We start from the raw sequence: 24269 nt of genomic DNA on the forward strand, positions 1-24269 counted from the left end.
GAGATTTCTAAATTAGTTACAATGTAGATACTTTTATTTAGCTTTTATGTTGTTTGGTTGCAATTTTATTATACAACTCTAACAACAATATGAGATCTCTGAATTATTGTGGCCAATAAAATGACTATATAGTTTGAAAATAAAGACTTCTTATATAGTATATTGCTCAGTTATGGATTAGCGTTGTGGTTGGGGCAACTGAAACAGGGATGGGAGCACATGATCCACTTGTTGTGGGAAAAATTCTTAGAGCTTCCCTCATTTGCAGTAGAGGACGTCATTTGTATTACACAATGTTAACGTATCCATTCTATTTTCTTATAAAGGTATTCAAACAAAAGTTCTATTCAGACCTTGTGATTAGTAGCATTTTTATTCAAACCATTTTGAAAAATGAGAGGGGAAAGTGTAACATTATGTTCTTTTTGTTCATAAATTATTATCATACCCACATATATGGTTTGTGCTCACTTGTCAATTGGACTTTTTTTGGGGTGTTCAATGAAAATTGTTGACGAGATGATCTTTCCCATGACTATGACTGGTTATCACCACATCTACTCTAACATATAAACTTTCTACTTCTATTTCCAAATAGTTGCTTGGGTTAAGCGAATGTATATGGGTCTCTTTAACAAAGTTCACAATATAAAAGGTGTTAAATTGTTGAGGATTGGAGGTTGTAATAAGTAGAACCATGTGGTTGAATGTTCTACAAGTGCTTGTTCATTTACCAAGTGGAGAAAACCCTCCATGAGTGTTCTCGAAGTAATTGGTACTTGACCTAGATCATTTTTCTTACACAGGAATCAACTATGGCACTGAGGTGTGGCACTTGTTTGCATGAATTCCTCATGGATTCTTGCATACAAGAAATCAGTATCTAAAGAACAAAACTTTGAAATTGTTGTTGCATACTTAGCTTTCTTTGTCATTATCACAAAACTTCACAAGCTTCTCCAACCTTCTCTTCTTTACAAAACCCATTTATCAACAAATGGTAGATAGAAATGTGTGGAATAAAATCATTGAATATCATCTCTTCCAAGAATCGTTTTTCCTCATCAAACTTTTCTTCATTACAAAGTCCATTGACTAATATCATGTATGATAATGTATTAGGAATATATACATTTTTAGCCATGTCTCTTAATATCTGGGAGGCATCTAGTGCCCTAACTTCTTTGCAGAAACCAGTTCATTGTATTAGAGTTAATTACATTTGGTTTACGCCCCATGAAATTCATCTTGCTTAGAAGTTAGGAGCCTATAGTCAGACCCTATGGAAATATTTATCAATATGATTTCCTGGAAGCCCTTGAAGCAACCTATGGAGGTTTGCTAAATTATAGAGTTGCTTAAGTTATTTATTTAGATTTCATTAGCTCTGGTACAAAGCATGTGATTTAAAACATATATCGTACTTTCTAACCTTCAATATTTTCCATTGTAGTAGTAATGGCATACATGTCATTTTCTTATGAATAGGGAGGACTATGCAAAATTTGAAGAGTTTTGTTTCAAAACTTTTGGCTAGAGGGTGAAATACTGGATGATATTCAATGAGCCATGGGTTGTTTCCACTCTTGGTTATGACAACCACATTTTTTCTAGTGGCAGGTGCTCTTCTCAATTTGTTAACTGTATAGTAGGAAATGTTTTGATGGAGCCCTACATTGTTGCACACAATTTTTTGCTTTCACATACTATTGATGTAAAAATCTATAGAGAAAAGTACTAGGTAAAACCTGCTACAACTTAGAAAAAATTGCATTCAAATGTTAGCATCATCAATTGACCACTAATGCTGAAACCTTTCTCCAACTGCAGCCCATGCGAAAGGGAAAAATTTGGATTCTTTTGGACTTTGTAGGGTATAAGTCTCTTACAAATTCTAGTGAATACGATGCAACAACTCAAAGATCAAGGGATTTCCATATTGGTATGGTATGTGTGAACTTTCTTTCTTACCCCTGCTTATATTGAATAAGAAGTCATTTAATTCTAATTGTAATTGGTATTTCTTATCCAAATTCCACACACATTACAAGCCTCAAAGTAACATAGCTTTGCCCATGATTTCATTTTAGGGCCTTGGTTGTTCTACATTTTTTTTTAGAAATTTGTCCATTCATATTATTATTGTAATAAAAATATGTTTTTTTTCCTTCATATTTTCCATGTTTCTCCATCTGATTACTTATGGGAAATATTTTGATTCTATGGTGGAAATTGTTGGGTAAGGCTTCCCAAGTTTAGAAAGGATCAGTCCCAAATGGTTAAAGGTAACGAGCATCTAGAACGTAATCCTTCTTTTACATTTCATCCACGACACCTACTGTTGTGTTAATCCGACTTTCCCAAAAAGACATTGCGTTAAAATGTTGCAACGTCAGGAATGAAACCCTGCTTGCCATTCTTGTTGGAAAGAAAATAGTGCTAACAGAAATTGTCATTATGGAATTAGGTTCTAATGACGATGTTATAGGTCCTCGTATTTGGATTATTCCAAACTTGTGCAATTTTGTTAATCGGAAGGGGCAATATCAGTGCGTTTGTGTTGAATAAGCATAATCAATAGAACATTGAAATGTTGTGCCAAAGGTTAGTGAACAAATCTAACGTCTGATGTAAAGCCTTGACAATTTCATTAGGAATTCCAGATTCTCCATAGATTTCATAGATTTCAATTATATCAACAAAAGGCTTGGTGTATATGTACAACCATTATTTCTCATATGGTGGATTAGACCTTCCTTTTCTCTAAATTTCCTGGCATGTCTTAGTTTTCTTATAAAGGTATGATAAGTAGAATAATTGTGCTTGTTGTGGTATGAAAAGTAAAAATTTTCCATTGCTAACAAAGCATATCTCTGTCATTTTAAGATTATAAATTTCTTCTAGTAGCATTGTCAAAGAAGGTTTACATCTATTGAATGTTATTTGAACTGAGAAGAACACCTATTGTCCAATGGGGTTGGGGGAATATGAGCATGGTGGTGGCTAAATAGTAGTAATATGCTAATGTTTCTTGTTGAACGTTGATTGTAGTTAGGTCTTAAAATGGGTCACTAGAAACGTATTTCACTATAATTATAGCTTTGGGAAGGGTATATTGCAACACTGGAAACATATTTTACTATCATTATAGCATTTCGAAGGGTGTTGCAGTTGCATCTCGGGACATGAAAAAAAATAGAGAAGTGGATTTTCAACACTCCTGTCTTTAGCTTTGGTTTTTGTTTTAATGAACCAACAACATCCATAAAATTTAGTATCCCTAATGACATTTGGACAACCAGTTATATTAAAGAGTTAGCCATACATAACCAATCTCATTTCAATCCACAATAATTTCGTTTTACCTATTGTTCATATCTACAACAACAAGCAGTGCAACAATCCTAGTTTTCACCCCAATCTACTCATCAAGTATATGCAAATTTATGATTTTTATCTTGGTGGAATGTCATTTAAACTATTCCATTCCATAAGATGTTTTGTAAAAAAATCATAATATTTTCGCAAACCAAGCAATAGTTTTGGCAGGGGCTTTTGTTTTTGTTAGTTCTGTGTCACTGTGTTGGCAATTTGACTTGATGTTGCTTTGTTCAGAGTTTAAGAATAGTTTGGTAATGTGCGGTGATGACTCTGCAAGGTCAAATTACTGTTTGTAATCTATCAACTACTGATACCACTTATGCACAAAGTATTGATCTGTCATAGAGGAAGATTTACATGGGTGGCTTTTCATATGAGACATCAAATGAGTGGGTGGCTTTTCATATGAGACATCAAATGAGGCACTCATATCGATTTTTTCATGGCATGGAGAAATAGAGGAAGGTTCTATTGCATATTAAAAGAATACAAATAGACCAAGGTAATTTATTTTTTTTGGCTAAAAATTAAATTAGTAAGTGGAAACTTTAGTTCCTTGTAAATTTTCCATCAGAAAGTTTTATAAATATACTATATCTAGTTCGACAATATTTTTTTATATTTCTACTCTCAAACATTTTTTTCAAACATGGGTTTTTTATTTGTGAGATTTAATTTTGTTGAAGTGACCAAAATGTCTCTCAACAATTGAAACAGAAATATTGATGTAAGGAATGGAACTATACAGTTTTAATGGCTCTTCAAATTATTATTTTTTTGGGTAGCTTAAAGGATAAACTTGACTTCTTTGGAAAATTATGGTTTGGAATATGTACTTATTTTTGACATGTAGGGAAGGTGAGTTACATTGAAACTTGCAGTTAAGTTTCAGAAGGATCTAGGGTCTACTCTATATCACAAGAACCCATGCACAAAATCTCATGTCTACTCTATATGTTCAATTTTTATGTTGTATTTACATATTTTGCAAGATTTTGAATCTTTATAGTTAAGTTATAATGCCTATTTTATTTATTTATATATCATTGGAATTCTATATTAATTTTTGGGGGACTTAAAAGAGCTACATTCCAAAGGTATGTATATTCATGGAGCCCATGTGATAACTGTGCACTGGATTTCATGCTAGGTCCATCATGTTCAATCTCATGTTCAATCTCTTTGTTCAGTTTCCTACTTTACATGATTTTGATGTTTAATCATCATAGAAGTTATAATGCCTATGTTCCTCAATTATTCCTACCACTGTATACAATTTTTATGTTCTTCACTGATTGCTTTCATATGCAAAATTTTATTAGAGAAGCCATAGAACATGGGGACTTTGGGTTTGTACTTGGTTAGTGTCAATTTTAAACAATCCACTTTGATGTTATTTTTTGGGTGGTTGAACTCACTAAACATGCAAAAGTCGCTTCCTTGTTCTAAAGCAGTGATGTTCTGCCTCATTCGATGATTGTTTGTGCTAACTAAGTCAATGAAGCCTACAAGACTTTACAATGTTCTATAATTTAATTAAATTTTTAGAATTTAGAATTTATAAAGTTTCAAGGTATAATTATTTGAAGGGTGATAGCTCAATGGAAGAGCCCCTTCTTTACAAGGAGGTGGTTGGTGGTTCTATTCCATTGTGCCCTAATATTCATGTGGAATGGTGATGATCACTATTTGTCCCTATATCTATATCAATAGTGAAGGTAATCAAATGACCGTCATCAAAATTCTTTGTTTATATATGAAATGGTGAAGGTTAATGAAGGTGGCCATATATATATACATCAATAGTGATGGTCCTGAAAGGTCTATCACCATAAATCATTGTTGTTTATATGAAATAGTGAGGGTCACTATCCATCATTATAATCATTATTTCATGATGGAGCTTGAATCTCACCACAACACCTATACTTTTGGTGACACAACCTTTGGAGACATTTAATTTTTGGTGATAGAATCTATTTTGACCATCACCAATGACATTACGGTGAAATTTTTCGACTCTCACAAATATATAAAAAGATTACGGTGAATGAACGTTGCGGTAAATATGCATCAGTAGTGAGGGCCATGAGAAATCCATCACCATAAATCATGGTGATTCATATGAAATAGTGATGGTCATTATCTCTCATTATAATATTTATTTGTGACAGCGTTGAATGTCACCATAACATCTATATTTTTAGCGATGCCACCTTTGGTGACTAATGGGAAAATTATAGACTTATAATTTGATAGAGATAAATCATCAACCAAGGGTAGGTAACCTTATGAGATGTTGCACAAAATATATGCACGCTAATACTTTAAGTGTTTTTCTAAACAAAACCACATACACACAACTTAAATATCTCTTTTCCTCATTAACACTTAGGAGCAAAGACTATGGTGTGGGTTTAATCATCCCTCTACAACACCTAAAATTCTTGATGTTGATTAGAAAAAAGATAATGGATCAATCAAACAGAAATTAAATCCATTCAACAATTCACAATGTAAGTTAAAGCTCAATCAAATAACTCCAAACATATTCATCAAATAAGCTTCACTATTTAACAATCATACATGTGCTGCTACACATTAGAGAAGAGGAACAAATGTTGTGTAATAATTCTCTCAATTCATGAAAATAATTAAAAGAAAAAAAGGTGCAACTATGAGAGTTGTGAGTAAAGGGGGCCCTCCCTTACTCACAACCCCTTTAACTGCTAAAGGAGTTTATACAACAATATGAGTAGGACATGGAATTTTATATTAATCTATACAAATATTATAGTAGTACAAAAGTCTCGTATATCCTCTCTCATTGAAAATGAAACATAAAAGTATTTATATAAGTGCACAGACATTAACTTGCCCGAATTAGGAAAACTAACATACTGCAATTGTTTGCTAATAATAACTCGAAAAGGCAATGAAACTAGACATGGTGAGTTTGATCCATGACTGAAGGCATGGATCAAATTGATCTCATTGAGTTGCTGGAGCTATTTCCCAATACAGCCATCTATGAGAGGTCTAAAGGTCTAGGTGGTTTCAGTGGCAGTTTTGAGGCAGCCAATAGGAAAACATCCATGTAAGCGAATTTCTTAACATAACCCATGTTTTCATTCTCCTCGAGGCTGACCGAAACATACTCAACCATCAATATCACTACAGGAAATCAGAGAGGTTATAGGAAATCATCGTATCTAGAGGAAATCATTGATCCTACAGGAAATCACAGGATATCTCCAGGAAATCGGGGGATGTCTGCAGGAAACCATGGAACCGCTTCAAAAGATAGTTGTTCTACATAAGATTCGGTCATACCTCTTGAAATATTACATAATTTGATTAGGTAACATTCTGCTTCAAAAATACTCAAGAATAAAGTGAAATGATAATTTCTAAAATGATTTGCATACCTTAAAACTCATAACACCCTTTTCGTCAAAACACATATAATATGGAAGAAAGAGAGTTATGAAGGGTGAAAAAGTGTTCAAAAGGGGGAAGCAAGGCCTTAGAAATGTTATAAAAAAATGAACAAAATTGGGGCTCAACAGTGATGTTCATTTTTTGGTGACGAAAGCAATTTTGATCATCACCAATGAGGTTATGGTGAGATTTTTTGACCCACACCAATAACCATTTTTGTTGTATTGGTAGGCATACCATTCAAATCAAATGCACAAGCTCTTAGCCAATGATGAACTTTGTTCTTTGTAGATGTAACCAACTTTACTAACCAAGATTTTGAATGCATTTATTTATTCAAACCACACTTATCCACCAGATTAGGGTTAACACAACTATAATTAGATCCAGGGTCAATAAAAATAGAAACAACTTGATCACAAATCTTATTGCCCATCTCAATGATAGATGTATGATGGTTTTCTTGTCTATTATCCAGTGTTGCATAGATACGAGGAGCACTCTAACCAACATCCCCAATAGTCTGTGCCTCATGTGCACTATATATCTGAGGCCATCGACCCTAATTCTATTGAAATTCTCTCTTAAGTTGTTCCTTACCACATATCCAACACTCCAACCGTCAAGTACCAACACCTCTATGTTGCTTCTGTGATCCATGTCCTTGTCTAGTTGCATTGAACTTCTTTTGTGGTGCCACATTTTCTTTCTCTTCTGCATTCTGAGGCCTTGTTATTTTCGGCTTCCATTTACCCTTACCTTTATCCTTATCCTTCCCTTTCCATCCTTACTGAGATTCATTGTTACACTTTGATTGTTCATAGTAATGCTTCAATTTCCCAAAAACTTCCTCAAGTGACCAAGGCTCATCATACTCAATCAGATCTCTAAATGATAATGGAAAAGCATTGACAAATCGTTGAACTTTAGCCTTCTCATCTTTAATATACTTTACATACCTCAATAGCTCTAGGAACTTAGTCGTGTACTCCTCATCTATCATCGATCCCATGTTTAGCTCATAGAAGTCTTTGGCTTTACTGTTGTAGTATCTTTTTCACAACTACTTCTTCTTGAAAAGCCTCTTGAACTCATGCCAACTCAACTCTTTTGTCATGGTGTCTCTAACCCACTTAACATCTTCCCACTAGATACGTGCTTTACCTTTCACGATGAAGATATCAATTCTGGCCTTATTTTTTTATGTAATCATGCAACTAAAATAACTTGTTCATCCCAAGTATCTAAGCCTCTTCATCTTCCGGTTTCTTCAAGTCTCCATCAAAAGTAGGTGTGTCTACTTTTTTAAACTCATATGGAAAGTATCCCCTATCACTCCTCTTGTAATAATGATAACGATGATGATCATGATGCCTATCAGAACCAAAACTAGAATAATACATGTATCCATCACCTCACCTATCCGGAGTATCCAACAATCTTCCATCTCTAACCGTGTCATCTCTACATAACATGTGACCACCATGAGATCTACCACCATATGCCCCATTAGTTATGTCCTCCTACCCATGGCTAATATGAAGTGGCCCCTGTCATTGAAATTCTGACAATCTCTGAAGAAGTATTGCATTAACATCTACTTGTTTCTCTTTTGACTACATGATTTTGTCATTGTATGCCTTACAACTCCTTATTTCTTCCTTCAAGCATCTCAATGTGTCTTCTAATTCAGAAGAGTTTCCAACACCACATTTCTCATCTGATTCATAGGGAGGGTCTTGGTAGTCTACCGTCTTGCTATCCATTTTGATGTCCTCCTACCCATGGCTAATATGAAGTGGCCCCTGTTGCTGAAATTCTGACAATCTCTAAAGAAGTATTGCATTAACCTCTACTTTTTTCTCTCTTGACTACATGATTTTGTCATTGTATACCTTACAACTCCTTATTTCTTCCTTTAAGCATCTCAATGTGTCTTCTAAGTCAGAAGAGTTTCCAACACCACGTTTCTCATCTCATTCATAGGAAGGGTCTTGGCAATCTACCATCTTGCTAGCCATTTTGATCTCTTTCCTGCAATGCATTCTATGTTAGATAAATCAAATCATAATAAACCAACCTACCTTAGCAAAATTTGGGGACGATGTCTCATTTGCAAGATCAACAAATCAGCGTAATACATGTATAAACATAATAATCACAACATATATACATATAACACATAAGCACATAACCATATAAATATCATTCTAGCTAGAGTCCAGTCATCAATGCATGACCATATCGACTACACATACCATGACCTCATACATGACAACAACACCATACCAATGTACATTGAAAATCCACAAGCATAACAATATGTAACCAACCATACACTCATGATGACACACTTCACAACAACAACATCCTCTTTCACATGGCAACATCACTACAACAATGACTGACACCATGCATATACAACAAGCACATCTACCATGAGGATGATTAACACATGTGCAACTGACATGAATGTATGATCAACGCACACTACCCATCCAGCTTGATGGTTGAACCATGCTCTGATACAACTCTGTAAAGACCTCCTCCCACATCTACCTAAGTAACTGGACAACTAGGGTAAACATGTGCCGAGATGCTAAAACCACTTGATTCAACCTCCTAGGTCACCTTAAGGTAGTGGAATATATGGAAACACTCCATAAATACCTTCCACATCAGAAGAAGTTATCCCAGGAACCATCCCTACCTCTCAGGTAACCACTCCCTGGGTCCCACTTAGTTTTTTGACCAATTAACCATTGAACGCTCCCATGATATGGACATGCATGAATCCAGAAGGCTATGGACACTCCCATAGCATGGCATGCCAATGTTTAGGGTCTATTTTTCTAAGTGTTGTGTCACCATCCCTAGGATTTGAGTCATTTTTTTAGGATCATAGCCCATGTCACTGGTCAGAACTAAATGACACCTTCAGAACAAAAGTATAAAAATGGAATGATGATACAATTGTAATTAATTGAACAAGCCTTTGATTGGATACCTACTATCCCTAATAGGAATTTCATCAAACATGTCACGAATATGTAAGCTACAGGTGTAAACAACAAATTTAAGCATAGGGGCTTCATACTTATCTAAGAATCGCTAAGAAGAATTGTTCTATTATATGATTAGTAGCATTATCATATATTAGGTCATAAATACATTTTTCATTCATTTACAAATCAAAACATAAAGAAATCCATACATCATCACTATCATAATACATTCTTATAACCAACATAATAAGAATAGAAATATGAATGATACATCAGCCATAAAATCCACATATAAACCAATACATTTATACATAAGATATCAAGGAGAGAACCTTTTATTAATGAATGAAAATTCCAACTTGGGATGGGACTACTACGTTCCACCTGACCATAGAATGGTTGATCCAAATCTCTCTTCAGCCATTCAACCTTGTACCATATTCCAAGCATTAATATGGGACTCAAACCAAAAGAACCAACCAAGGCATCCCAAGGCTAAACCACCTCACCCTCATCCAAATAATGTTGTAGCTGCTTGATCCTAGCCTTCCTTGCTTTATCCTTCCTTCCTCTTTCCTCCCTTGTCTTTGCTGGTCCAATTCCGAAGTGCTGCAAGGAAACTCTAAGTGTCTAAGAGAGAGAGAGAGAGTGAGAGAGAGAGACAGAGAGAGAGAGACGGAGAAAGAGAATAATGAGATGGCTCCAAAACTAAACTAACAAAAGGTTACAAAATTATCCTCAAAAACCTTTTTTATCAATTAGGCCTCTATTTTATTCATTTTCTCCTCACATGAAACCTATGACCTTTCACCTTCCTTTTCTCCTAATTTCCATTATTTTCATAAATAAATGTGCCAAAAATGCCATTTTTCATTTCCAAATCCTTAGCCATTTCCTTTGCTAATTTCCTTAGCCATAATAAACCAATGAACACCCACACTAGGATGGTTTATCCCAAGCTTGGAATACGTGTCCCATCAACCGTGGTTATTATTTTTCCTTTATTAACTTTTATTACATGAAATTTTCACCATGGACGTTACACCGTTTAGGCAGGTCATGTTTGTAGCTTATGCACTCATGCAATTTTGATATTTCACTCGTATGATTGTATCTCAAGGTAATTTATTTTATTCTATAGAATCTCATTGCATGAGGTTTCAAATTCGTTGGTTTAGAAAGCTGTAACTTACTTCTATTTGGGGTTTTTCCAAAAAATTACAGTTTTGGACTAGGAATTAAGTATCTTGCGCTCCATGTGAAAAATGGGGAAGGTGTGGATAATTATTCTCAACTGTCACAATTTCCTATTACTATCTTTTTCTATTTTACACGGGTTTTGATCGAATGTGTAATTCGCTGAAGTTTAACATGTTTGAATTTATTTTTATTTTTTTGCTCGCACTACAAGTTATTGAATCGAATGAGGCCAACCTCATCCTAGGTAAAGGAAACACATTTTCCATTTTAAACATGCATTGTCTCCCTTACACTTAGTCAATATTTCCTTTAATTGTTTCCTTAATGTAATATTAATAGATACAAACTTTCTGGTTTCCATCATGGTGCAATCAAATCTCATGACCTTCATCTTTCATCCTAGGCTGGGGAATAAATTCTACCTTCATGTGTTTTTCCAGGTCGATGAACTTTTCTGGTTCTCTTTGGTTCCAATAATGAAATATTTCTTCTTATTAATTTTGTTACACGGTGCATCTATTTTAATGTTTCAAATGTTAACATAAATTAATTGGGTTTATGTGATGTACTTCTAAACTTAATTTCAATTGGTTCTGTCTGGCTCAATTTGTAATAATTTTACATGAATTGGACAACCCAAGGGTAGAGGGGTTTATTATTTTTTATTTTTTGGGGGTATAACCCATGGCACAACTGTAATCTATATTATTATTTCTTTAGAATTTGTATTTAAGTAAATTTACCACATTAATTTTGGTCACACTTGTTGGCGATTTATCAGTACTCATTTGTGAAAAATATGGAATGTCCTAAGAGTGTGTTTAGTAGTATTAATATCGCTTAGATTATTTAGTGATGTATCATTATTTTTCTTTCCTATTATGTTTACTATCTACAAAACCAAAATTACATATTGAGTTTATCTATTATAGCTTCGACTGACCCAAAAACATTTCACTATTGTTCAGTAACTATAATGCATGTGGGTTTGGCGTAGATTACATAGAATTTTCAATTTTTGAAAAATATAGTAGTCGTATACAGATGTTCCTATGGCTTCAACATAGTTTTCATCATTTCTTATTTTGGCTCATTTCAGTGCTAATTTAATTTTTCTTCATTGTTTCAGTTAATATTTGTTAAATTATGGTATATTCTATGCTTAAGAGCAATTTAATTCAATTGTTTTTATTAGCCCAATATCCATTTCTAGTATGCAATCACATCAACATGATAGTAAAATGCAGATAGAACATAAATGTAAACAACATAAAATAAGACAAGACAAGAGACACAAGATGTGGCGCTAGCCAGGGACAAACCCACATGCGGGGAAATCCTTTGATCAATTCCTCTATATTCTTCAATAATTTAGAAGAGAGGGAGGGAGGGAGAGAGTACAATATCACAAATCTGTGATTTACAACAACAGTAACGAAACCCTTGAACAATAATAGAAGTGGTGATCAATCATCTCCCAAATGTCCACAAGACAACCTAGGAGAACTCGGTCTCCAACAACAGTAATAGCAGCCCAAAACAGTCAATGTAAGATGGTGAAAACAACAGTGAATGCAACAACATACTGCAGCCAACCCTAATTAGTCAACGCTGTCCCAAATGTGTCCTCCAACAAGTCAACACAGGTTGTCTAGCAATGTGACTAGCCTAGGAGAGGCTGCCCATAGAAAACCGCAGTCAATGGAGCCTATACGCTGGTCAAAGAAGTCCTTTATCACCCAAACAAGGTTGTTGCACCTTCCTGCATCCTCCTACAATGTTGCCCTAACTGCTTCCTCTTTTCCCACATGAGAGAGAGTCTTCTTTCTCCTTCGTATACCCAAGAGACAAGGAGAGAGAAGAGATGTGTGGATGAGATGGCTGTGATAATTCCTCAAGGTCTCCTCTACTTATATGCCATGTTGAGGTTTAGCTCGGGGTTTGCAACACTATTTTAATTGTTGGCTCACCTTGACAAATTGTCGAGAAATACAAATAAATTCATATCTCCATGAATACATGTCACACTCAGATGATCGTTAAATGAATCCTACACCTCTCGATGAGAGGAATCCAAGAAAAATATCTGCTGCCATAAATAAGATGACCCACATGGATTTTAGCCCTAGTTTCGAATTTTAACACTCCCTCTCAACTGGGGAGAACTCCATCTGCTAATCCATCTGTCTGTTAGTACTATCTCTACCATCAAATGCACTACCTTGCACTCCTCAGCTCTGATATTCTCTGCTGAACTATGAAGAAGAACAAATGATCGAGAGTGTACCATACCATCCTCAACTAACCCAAAGTCAGTCCCAGATAAAAGACAGTGTGTCATACCACTCTTACTGATCTAAAATCAATTCCAAAAGAGAGTGTTTCATACTACTCTTACTAACTTGAAGTCAGTTCCAATTCATCGCAGATTAATGTCATCCTAGCATAGGGAGTACGGTAGATACATGATGTGTCCATTGGTATTACTATGGGCCTCATCCTCATTTCCCTACTCATTGGCTGGATGAGAGGAACTTTCCATGAGTCCTAAACTGGATGGGTAGGATGTCTCAGTAGGAGAAGGATGAACCACTCATCCTGCCTACATGTCGCTATGGAGTATCACAGCAGAAGGTTGGATCATTAACCTTGTACATAGCACATCACTAGGGGAGGGTGAGTCACCCTATGGTCGCTCATCACTCCAAGAAGTACCCGAAGCCCCCCAGAGCTCCTAGAGCTCCATGTATGCATCATACATGTCCCTCATAAGAGTGTCTCTCAATGACTCCTAGTCATTCTCAGAAAGTCAAGAATTTTACCTTTCCTAGAGGCTTCGTCAGAATGTCAACGACGTGCTCATCTGTTCCAATATCATGGATCCTTATAGCTCCTCATTATACCATATCCCAGATAAAATGGCACCAGATATCGATGTGCTTGGAGCGATCATGAAATATGGGATTCTCGGATAAACGAGTCCCACTATGGTTGTTGTATAGGATCATGGTAGTATCCAATGTATGTCCAAACAATTAAGTCAAGAGATCCCTTAGCCAGATAGCCTCACAGGAGGCCATACTTGTGGAAATGTACTATACGCCAGTAGTGCTCAAAGATAGTGACTTCTGCTTCTTGCTCATCCAAGATATTGAGGCAGATCCCAAAGAGAAACAACACCCAAAAGTTCTCTTGCAGTCCATTACACTGCCTGTCCAATCATCATCGGAATATCCATGTAGCCTTAAATCTCTGGCAGTGTATCTTAACCCATGAGTGATTGTGCCCTGAATATATCTCAGAAGATTCTTGGCACCAATCCAATGTGAGTGATGAGGCTCAACCATATATTGGTTGAACATGTTGACTGCAAAACATATATCTGGATAGGAGTTCACCAAGAGCATCAATGCTCCTATGAGTTGACAATACTCAGAAGCATTACCCAATATAGGTCCGGTAGCACTACCACATAACTTCTTGAATTTAAGCTCCATCGGGGTAGTCATGAGCTTGCAGTCCGCCATACCAAATCTCTCCAATATCTTCACCATGTATTTTCCTTGAGATAGGAAAATTTCTCCTGGCTTTTGCCAAACCTCAAGCCCTAGGAAATAGTGCATCAGTCCTAGGTCCTTCATCTCAAATTCAAAATCCAACTTCCTCTTACATTTCTGAATGAGAGGGTCTGCACCTGTCAGAAAGAGGTATTCAACATACATCACAAGTATGAGAGGCTTATCATCTTCAATCTTAGTGAATCCCAACTTCATCAAGTAGCCATTGATCCTCTCATACCAATCTCGGGGTACTTTCTTCAGCCCACAAAGGGCTTTCTTCAGCTTGCATACATGAGATTCGAGATCATGAATCTCAAACCCCTCAGGTTGTTCCACGTAGACTTCCTCTTTAATTGAACCATGCAAGAATGTAGGCTTGACATCCATCTAATGTAGGTTCCATCCTTGCTAAGTGGCAAGGGATATGATCGAGCAGATGGTGGTGTATTGGGAAATTGGTGAAAATATCTCATCATAATCTACACCTTCCTTTTGAGAGAAGCGTCAAGCAACGAAGTGAGCCTTATACTCTTCAACACTCCCGTCAGCTCCATACTTGATTTTGTAAAGCCACTTTGAGGTGACAATTGTTTTGTCCTAGGGTCTAGGGACCAAATCCCATACATCATTCTTCATGATGTAGTCGTATTCCTTATTCATAGCATCCTTCCATACTTGATGCTTCACGGCTTCTTCAAATGATGAAGGCTCATTTTCAATGATGGTTCTTATAATAGTCAAGTATCCCTGATACCTGGTCGGCCTCTTACATTCACGAAAAGTCCCTTTGGGTGCAATATGTCCCTCAGCATCATCAAGGGTCCCCCTAAGCCATGAGGGCCTGTTCCTAGAAGAGGAAGGCTCTTGTGGAAGGGGATCAATGGGATCCATAGGTTCTTCCACATTGGGCATCGTCTCATCTTCCTTCTCATCCAGCTTCCTGGTGTCAGCTTCTTTATCTTTCCTAAGGATAGGAAGATTGTCAACCTTGCTAACAGCCATATCTTCATCAAAGGTGACATCATGACTTATTTTGACTTCCCTTTGACTAGACAAAATTTTAAGAACCACCCTAAATTTATGTGTATAATAAATGGGCGAATCCCCATGATACATTGGAAAAATGGGAGGCGATTTTATCAATAATATAATATGTATATATAATTTTTATGGTGAATCTCTTACCAGATTATATTATATTGTAAAGTCATGGCGAATATTTCACTGAATTATAAAATCTTGTAAGATCTTGGAAAATATTTCATTGAATAATAAAACATTGTGAAGTCTTTGCGAATGTTTTGTTAAAGTATGAAACCATATATGATAATAGGAAAACATATTCATTAAATTGTAATATACTAACATACATGTTTGGAAAAAAGAAACGTAATTTTCTATTCCTACAAACAATGTCTTCAGTGTTCCTGTTTGTCAAGGTTCTTACTGTACACTCTTTCATATCCTTCTATTAGTTTTGATAATATTCCATAACAAATTTCTTGTAGGTTTTGATCTTGACCACTAGTTCTGTCAAGGTAGGAGAGATTAATCTTTTGTCTACCACTTTTTTCAAGCTATCAAATTCCTTTCTTATTCCATAGACTCCAACTATGAGATAAAAAAGAACACATCTAGTTTATTTACCCCAACATGCCAACAAGTAGCAAGCCCCAACTATATAATATAAGAAAGTAGTAGGTATCCAAAAGGCTTGAAGGGGATCTAATGGAAAGAAGTCACCATTGTGAGAAGCCTTCCAATCAATATATAAATATATAAATGTAGATTTATTATTATTTTAATTGGAAATCTTCAATTAAATAATAAAATTTAATTACGTCTCTCCTAATCTAAATTTCTTATTAACATAATTCGCTACCTTCATACGTCTTGCATTTTTTAACAGCATTGTAACATGTGGATGAATGTACTTTTTGGTGCACAATATCCACCTTTTAGGATAATATGGTGCAGTGACCCAACCCCTACAGATCATTAGGAAAAACTAAGAATAATAGAGAAGATGAAAGGTTGTAGAAACCAACATATTTTTCAAACAACTAATCCAACATCAATACCTTAACTTTTTCATGAAGATATCATATTGAGAACGTCTAAAAAATGGTGGGAAATCTAGTGAGCAACTATCTCTCTTATGTGAGGCTGAAGCTGAAAGAGTGATAAGATTTCACGGTTTTGAATTTTTTTTGTTAAATCAGAAAAAGCAATATTAATGGAGCTATTGGTATTTTTTACTAAATTTTGGGAAGTAACTAAATGTAGATTTAGCCTTTCACCTTAAGATGTTTTTTACAATATAATTTCTAAAGTCTATTTAATATCTTCATTACGATAAAAACCAACCTATATCCATCTTAACTCCACATCTACCACTCTTAGAGGGATGAAATATATTTATCCCTCTCAACACTTGGTAGACACATAATTAAGATGGATCTAAGCTAATAGAATTTCCCCTTTAAATAGTCTATGCTCACGTGAATAGCATGGTATTACCATGGGTCAATACCACGGGTTATCATAAACCTTGAGCTTAAAAACTACTATTAGTAATTTATAAAAATTAATAAAATTAATAATTGATTTTTATTTTATTTTTTTATCTTAACCAAGTTAAAAAGTTTAAGTGACATTAAATTACAAGATCCATTTTTACTCTGGATCTACCAAGCCCCGAAAGGGATCAAATATTTGTTCACTAAAGATGGATCTATGTTGATTTAATTCCCCCCTTTAAATAGGCTACATTCCATGTGAATACCATGGGTCAATACCATGTGCCATATTTATTTTTATTAATACTAATATTAGGGTTAATAATTTTTTTGCATGGTATTAATAATAATTTGGCCCATGGTATTTGGCCCATAGAATTCACTTAAATAAGACGTAGTTTATTTATATTTTTATTTATTTAACATACCTTCTGAGTAAGTATAAAAAGAGGTTTTATTTATTTACCATACCTCCACTTTATTTATATTTTTATTTATTTACACCCTCGCGTGTTCGTAAATATAAGGTGACTTATGGAGTAAATATAAAAAAATATTTTATTTCTTTACCATACCTCTTGTTTATTTATATTTTCGTTAATTTACCATACATCTTTTATAAATATGGTATTTAGCCCATAGGATTCACTTAAATAAAACCACTTTTTTGAGCCTTCTTCAATAGAAAGAGGGTTATGGACTAAATATAAAAAGAGGTTTTATTTATTTACCATATCTCTAGTTTATTTATATTTTTATTTATTTATCATACGCTTGGAGTAAGTATAGAGGTTTTATTTATTTACCATACCTCAAATGTATTTATACTTTTATTTATTGGGACCTAATACAACCTCCCAAACCTCCTCCCAAACCAGAAAATGGGAAATTGCAAACGAATTTAGCATTGCAAAGAAGAAAATCGGGCAATTGCAATGGAATATAACCTCCCAAACAAGGTGAATTGGGTCAAATGAGTATTTTAATAGTTTATCCACTGCTTTTTTGGGCTAAAATGAAAAAAAATAATTATTTTTTAAATAAAAGTTGGGCTAAATATATGAAATGGGTGTTTTATAAAAATTTCACCCATCTAAAATGGAAAACCCCTTAAATTTCACCCTTGGGCTAAAATTTGCCCCTAAATTTACCATGCCTTTGACCAACCACATAGATTCTATATCCCTTAGAAGTTTCACTATAGCCCACAAAGATATCCTTCTTAGAGATGCACCTAGTTTGCTTATTTTCTCTTTCGGCACATGAAAATATACGGGACTTACAAAATTCTAAAATGAGACACATGAGGGTTCTTACCAGTGAACATTTCTTCTAGAGTCTTGGAATCCAATGCTTGATGAGGGCATCGGTTTCGAACATATACGACGATATTTGCAGCTTCGGCCCATAGAAACTTCGGAAGCCTTTGATCATGTAGCATGGCATGAAAAACTTCCACAATCGTATGATTCTTCATTTCCACCACACCATTCTGCTTACGAGTGTATGGTGTTGTGGTCTCCCTCTTAATGCCATCTTCTTTGTAAAATTCATGAAACTCACTGGATTCATACTTGGTCCCATTATCAATCCTTAAGATCTTGATCCTCTTCTCAATTTGATTCTCGATCAAGGCTTTGAAGTGACAAAATTAGGAGAACACTTCATCCTTATTTTTCAAGAAATATATCCAAGTCTTGTGATAATAATCATCTGTAAAAGTGAGATAATATATATATCCTCCCAAAGAGTTCACAGGCATCATACCAGATATGGCGGAGTGAACAAACTGCAAAATGTTAGTGGTCTTGCTATGGCTAGAGGGGAATGGTCCCCTTTTGAGCTTTCCTTCAGCACATCCTAGACATACACCTTCATTTTATATTTTGAACTCACGCATCCCTGTCACCATTTGTCTCACATTGTATAGAGCCTTATAATTAAGGTGGGAAAACCCCTGACACCATAGTTTAGATTGAAGACATAGGTGACAAGACATGACTCCCAATGGACTTCCTCCAACTTGATATAAAGAGTCACCTCGAAACCCAAGAGTGAAAGCATCCTTGAAATTCTTTTTCCATAGACATACCTTGTCATCAATGAAGGCCACCTTGTAGACTTTGTCTTCCATAGCAAAAACGGACACCAGGTTCTTCTTGAGATCAGGTACATATAAGACTTCTTGTAAATGAATTGTGTTACCCTGATTTAATTGAAGAGTAACATTCCCTACATACTTTATGAGATAGGTGGAATTGTCTCGAAGAATAATCTCCAAGTTTGTCTCCTTCTCTATTAGATTAGAGAGAGCTTCCTTGTAACCAGTGAAGTTCCTTGAGGCACCACTATCAATAAGCTGATTTCCCAACGAGTCCGGAGGAGAGGTAGTGGAGAGGGCTAATATCAGATAATATTCATGTTGCTTATTGTTAACAACATTTGATTCATACTTGTAGGTCCTTGCTTTCTTGGAGGGTTGACCACTTCCTTGATTTCTAGCATTCCATTTTACTTTTCCATTGAACCTTCCAATCCTTTGATTGTGGTTGGAGTTGCACTAGGAGTTATTTTGATCATCGTCATGTGATGAGTCCTTTCTATTTGGACACTCCCTCGCATAGTGGCCAAATTTATTCCAAATTTGTCCTTTTGGCATGAGAGGAGAAAGAAGTGGGACTTCCTTTGCTTGAAGGCACTTCTTGCTCCACCATCCTTGTCTCTTCTTGAATGCATCTTGCCATCAATTCCTCAAATCTCAAAATTCGATAATTTTTTATAAGAATGGTTCTAAATACATACCATCGGATGGGAGCCCTCCAAGGGTAGTGATATTTAGTTCCCTGTCAGAGAGGACTTCTCAAAACAATAGGAGATCATTCTTGATCGCAGTGATCCTTAAGAAGTAGGATTTAATATCCTCATCATTGCCCTTTTTAATATCCTTCAACTTATTTTTGAGGAACAAAACTTGTATTGCATCACTAACTTTAAAGAAGCTTACCAGTCTATCGTAGATCTCCATGGAGGTGTTCAAATCGGAAATGTAGGCCACCAGATGCTTGTCAATTGATTCTTGGATGATCTTCTTTGCTTTGACTTCACCCTTAGTGTACATGTTCCTTGTAGTAGCTGGTGCATTTGATGGAGGTTCCATAATTCTGCCCCTCACATAGTCCAACACTTCCTACTCTTCCAATGTGAGATAAAGATACATCTTCCATCCATGATAGTCAAAATTCTCACGGATCTTGTCTTCGGTGGGGAAGTGTGATGAGAAACCCATGAAGCCTTTTGATGTTTTCCAACTATTTTCAATGATTTCTCTTACTCTTTCTTGGGCTATGTCTTCACATTAGCTCTGATACAATGTTAAATTATGGTATGTTCTATGCTTAAGACATAGCCCAAGAAAAGACAAGCCAAGACAAGACATAAATGTAAACAACAAAAGACAAGCCAAGAAAAGAGACATAATATGTGGCACTATCCAGGGACAAACCCCAATGCGGGAAAACCCTTTGATCAATTCTTCTATATTCTTCAATAATTCAATAGAGAGAGAGAGAGATAGTACAATATCACAAATTTGTGATTTACAAGCAGTAATGAAACCCTTGAACAACAATAGCAAGGGTGATCAATCAACTCCCAAATTTCCTCAAGACAACCTAGGAGAACTTGGACTCCAACAGTAGTAATAGCAGCCCAAAGCATTCAATGTAAGATGGTCAGAACAAGAGTGAATGCTACAACATACTGCAACCAGCCCTAACTAGTCAATGTTGTCCCAAATGTGTCCTCCAACAAGTCAATGCAAGCTATCCAACAATGCGGATAGCCTAGGAGAGGCTGCCCACACAAAACCACTGTCAATGGAGCCTATATGCTGGTCAGTGCAACCCTTTATCACCCAAACAAGGTTGTTGCACCTTCTTGCATCCTCCTACAATGTTGCCCTAACTATGTCATCTTTTCCCATGTGAGAGAGAGTCTTATTTCTCCTTCGTATACCCAAGAGATAAGGAGAGAGAATATATGTCTGGAAGAGATGATTTTTATAATTCCTGAAGGTCTCCTCACCTTATATGCCACGTTGAGGTTTAGTTGGGGCTGTGCAACACTATTTTACTTCTTGGATGACCTTGATAAATTGTCAAGAAATACAAATAAATTCATATCTCCATGAATACATGTCAGAATCGGATGATCGTTAGATGAATCCTACACCTCTCGGTGAGAGGAATCCAAGAAAAATATCAGCTGCCATAAATATGATGACCCACATGGAGCTTTTCCCTAGTTGCAAATTTTAACAATATTTAATAGTTTATCGAATTTTGTTTCTTTATTTTTTCATATAGATCATTGCATAATAGTAGTATGTAAAGTTTCTCTCACAACAACACTTGTAAAATAATATATATACATTCACCAGTAATTATTGTTATGTGTGATGATGTTTTTATTTCTCTGAGCATATGGTCCAACAGTTTATCACTATGTACAATATTAGTCTTGTATTTTAATAACTATGTCCTTGTGCCATGTTCCCGAATCAGACTTACCATCTACATAAGGTTTGTTAAGTATTTTTTTTTGAAACCCAACCCTTTCTTTTACTTTGTAACAATTGATCTCAATTTAATTCTTTTAAAAAATTACGAAAATTTATGACACAAGGTAATTTTCTGTTTCCAAACAACACCCTAGTTGTCGAACATAAATGAACTAAAATGTGTATTGGACATGCATAATCAGTCTTGTACATGTTTGATAACTCCATATAACTTATTTTTTTTATGAATAAACTGAGAGAGAATAAAGCATACAAAGGATGCCATCCAATTTTCAAGTCAGTTCATATGATGACATAGCTAAATACTTGTCTACACACATTAATGAACAAATCAGGCACAATCAACATAATATCCACGTGAATATCTAGTCCATATTATCACTAATTCATCTACTTACAGTACAAAGAAGATAAATCCTCTATCATTTCAAAATCAACATAAATCAAATCTTATTTTTTAACATAATTCAAAAGAATATAAAATATCACAATCCTAACATGTATCGTTTGTGGGAAAATTACTCGAGAACAAGAACTCTCCTCCCAATCTCCAACTAAGCCCATTAATTCTACCCCGAGCTGAGATATGCTTGCCACATGAATCAACAACCTCATTGATTCCTGAATGGTATGCTTTATAGATTCGCTTCCCAGTAGAATTTTGGTAGCATCCTACCTTTTGGGTTTGTAGCTCAACTGCCTAGGCCTTTGTGCTTTTTTTTCGAAAACGTAAGAGTTGATTTATTCTCTTTGCTTGTCCATTAGTTTGGGGGTGACATGCAATGCTAAAATTAATTGTGTCCTCATGCCTCCAAATAAAGATTTCTAAAATTTGGAAGTGAATTTAGCATCCTTATCAGACACTACCATTTTTGGTATCCCGTGCAATCAGAAAATATCCTTCATAAAATGTTTACAATCTAGGTTGTTCCATAGTTAGACTGCACAGGTATAAATTTTGTTTCCTTACTTAAGGTGTCCACAACTATCATGATGGAGTCATGTTCTTGTCTGGTCCTTTGCAGTCCTGTAATAAAGCCCAATGATATTACTTTCTATTTCCGTTCAGGAATGGGTAGTTGGTTTAACAAGCCTACTAGGTGTTGTTGTTCTACCTTCACCTACTGAAATTATAAGAAATTAGACAAGTATTTTTCTACTTCCTTTTTCATGGCATGCTAACATAATTCCTTCCTTAGTGTAGTTATCATCTTTTGATATCCTGGATGTCTAACATGCAATTTCTTATGATATTCATCTAGTATTATCTTCCTTAGAACCCTCACATTTGGAACATAAAATCTGTTTCAGTAAGTTAGAAACTTCTTTGAATTTTCAGGATAACTTGGAATCATTGTTTGTTTAATTTCTGTTGAATTTCCAGATAGTTATGATCCCTCTGAATTTCCGATATTCTCCATAAAATATATATGTACACTGCTAATAGATGTTGTCATTGGAGCATGTGCATGTCTACTTAAGGAATGTCCTATTTTAATTTATTTCCATTTAATATGTTTGATATCAAATTCAAGTTCACAAAGAAAATACATCCACCTAGCTTGTCTAGCATTAAGATCTATTTGGCTAAAAGCATATTTCGAGCTATATATGATATGTTACTTGGGTAAAAAAAATTCCCAATATGTAGTGCCTCCAGATTTTTAAGGCGTGTATGACAATAGTCAACTCTAAATCATATACTCCATAGTTCCTTTCTTGTAGTTTTAGTTTCCTAGACTCATAAGCCACTACTAAATTTTCCTACATCAAGACTCCTTCTAAACCTTCCAAACATGCATCTATGCATACAACAAATTCCTTCTCGAGATCTGAAAATTTTAGAAGAGGGGCCATCGTAAGAAAATATTTTTCTTTGTCAAATTTTTCCTGCAACTTATTTGTCCACTCAAATAATGTTCCATTCTTTTGTAAGGATCTGATAGGGTAAGCTAGTTTAGAGAATCCTTCAATAAATATTTGGTAATACCCTATAATTCCCATGAAGGACCAAACAACTTACATATCCTTAGGTGTGGGCTAATTAAAAAAATCCCTAACCTACTCAATATTAATAGATAATCCCTCCTCAGAAATGACATGGTCCAAAGATTGTATTATGTCCTTATAGAATTCACATTTACTAAAATTGGTGTATAATTTATATTCTCTTAAGGTTTGTAGCACCAATCTCAAATGTTCCTTGTGTTCTTCTTCATTCTTGGAATACACCAGAATGTCATATACAAATACCATCATGAATTTATCAAGGTGCTTACTAAGTACATTGATCATTAAGCACATAATTGTTACTAGTGCATTGATAAGGGCAAATGGTAACACTACAAATTCCTAGTATCCATATCTGGTTTGAAAAGCTATCTTATGAATATCTTCATCCTTATTCTCAACTGTTGATACCCGGTCCTAAAATTAATTTTTTAGAATATGGTTTCCCCTCTTACCTAATCAAACAAATCATCAATTCGAGGCAACAAGTATTTCCTTTTAATGGTTAATTTACGTAATTACTGATAATCAATGCACATTCTAAATGTACCATCTCTATTTTTTACAAATAACA

At 35.1% G+C, this 24269-nt stretch overlaps 1 pseudogene; it reads right to left on the reverse strand.

Moving 5' to 3' along the window:
- Window positions 1–2279: 2279 nt before the first annotated feature.
- Window positions 2280–2855, reverse strand: LOC149229200 (pentatricopeptide repeat-containing protein At4g01400, mitochondrial-like; annotated as a pseudogene).
- Window positions 2856–24269: the final 21414 nt, after the last annotated feature.

Source organism: Pinus tabuliformis, chromosome J, assembly GCF_031772625.1.
Source record: "Pinus tabuliformis cultivar Carrire ecotype Pingquan chromosome J, CPIR1, whole genome shotgun sequence".
NCBI classification, from domain to species: Eukaryota; Viridiplantae; Streptophyta; class Pinopsida; order Pinales; family Pinaceae; genus Pinus; species Pinus tabuliformis.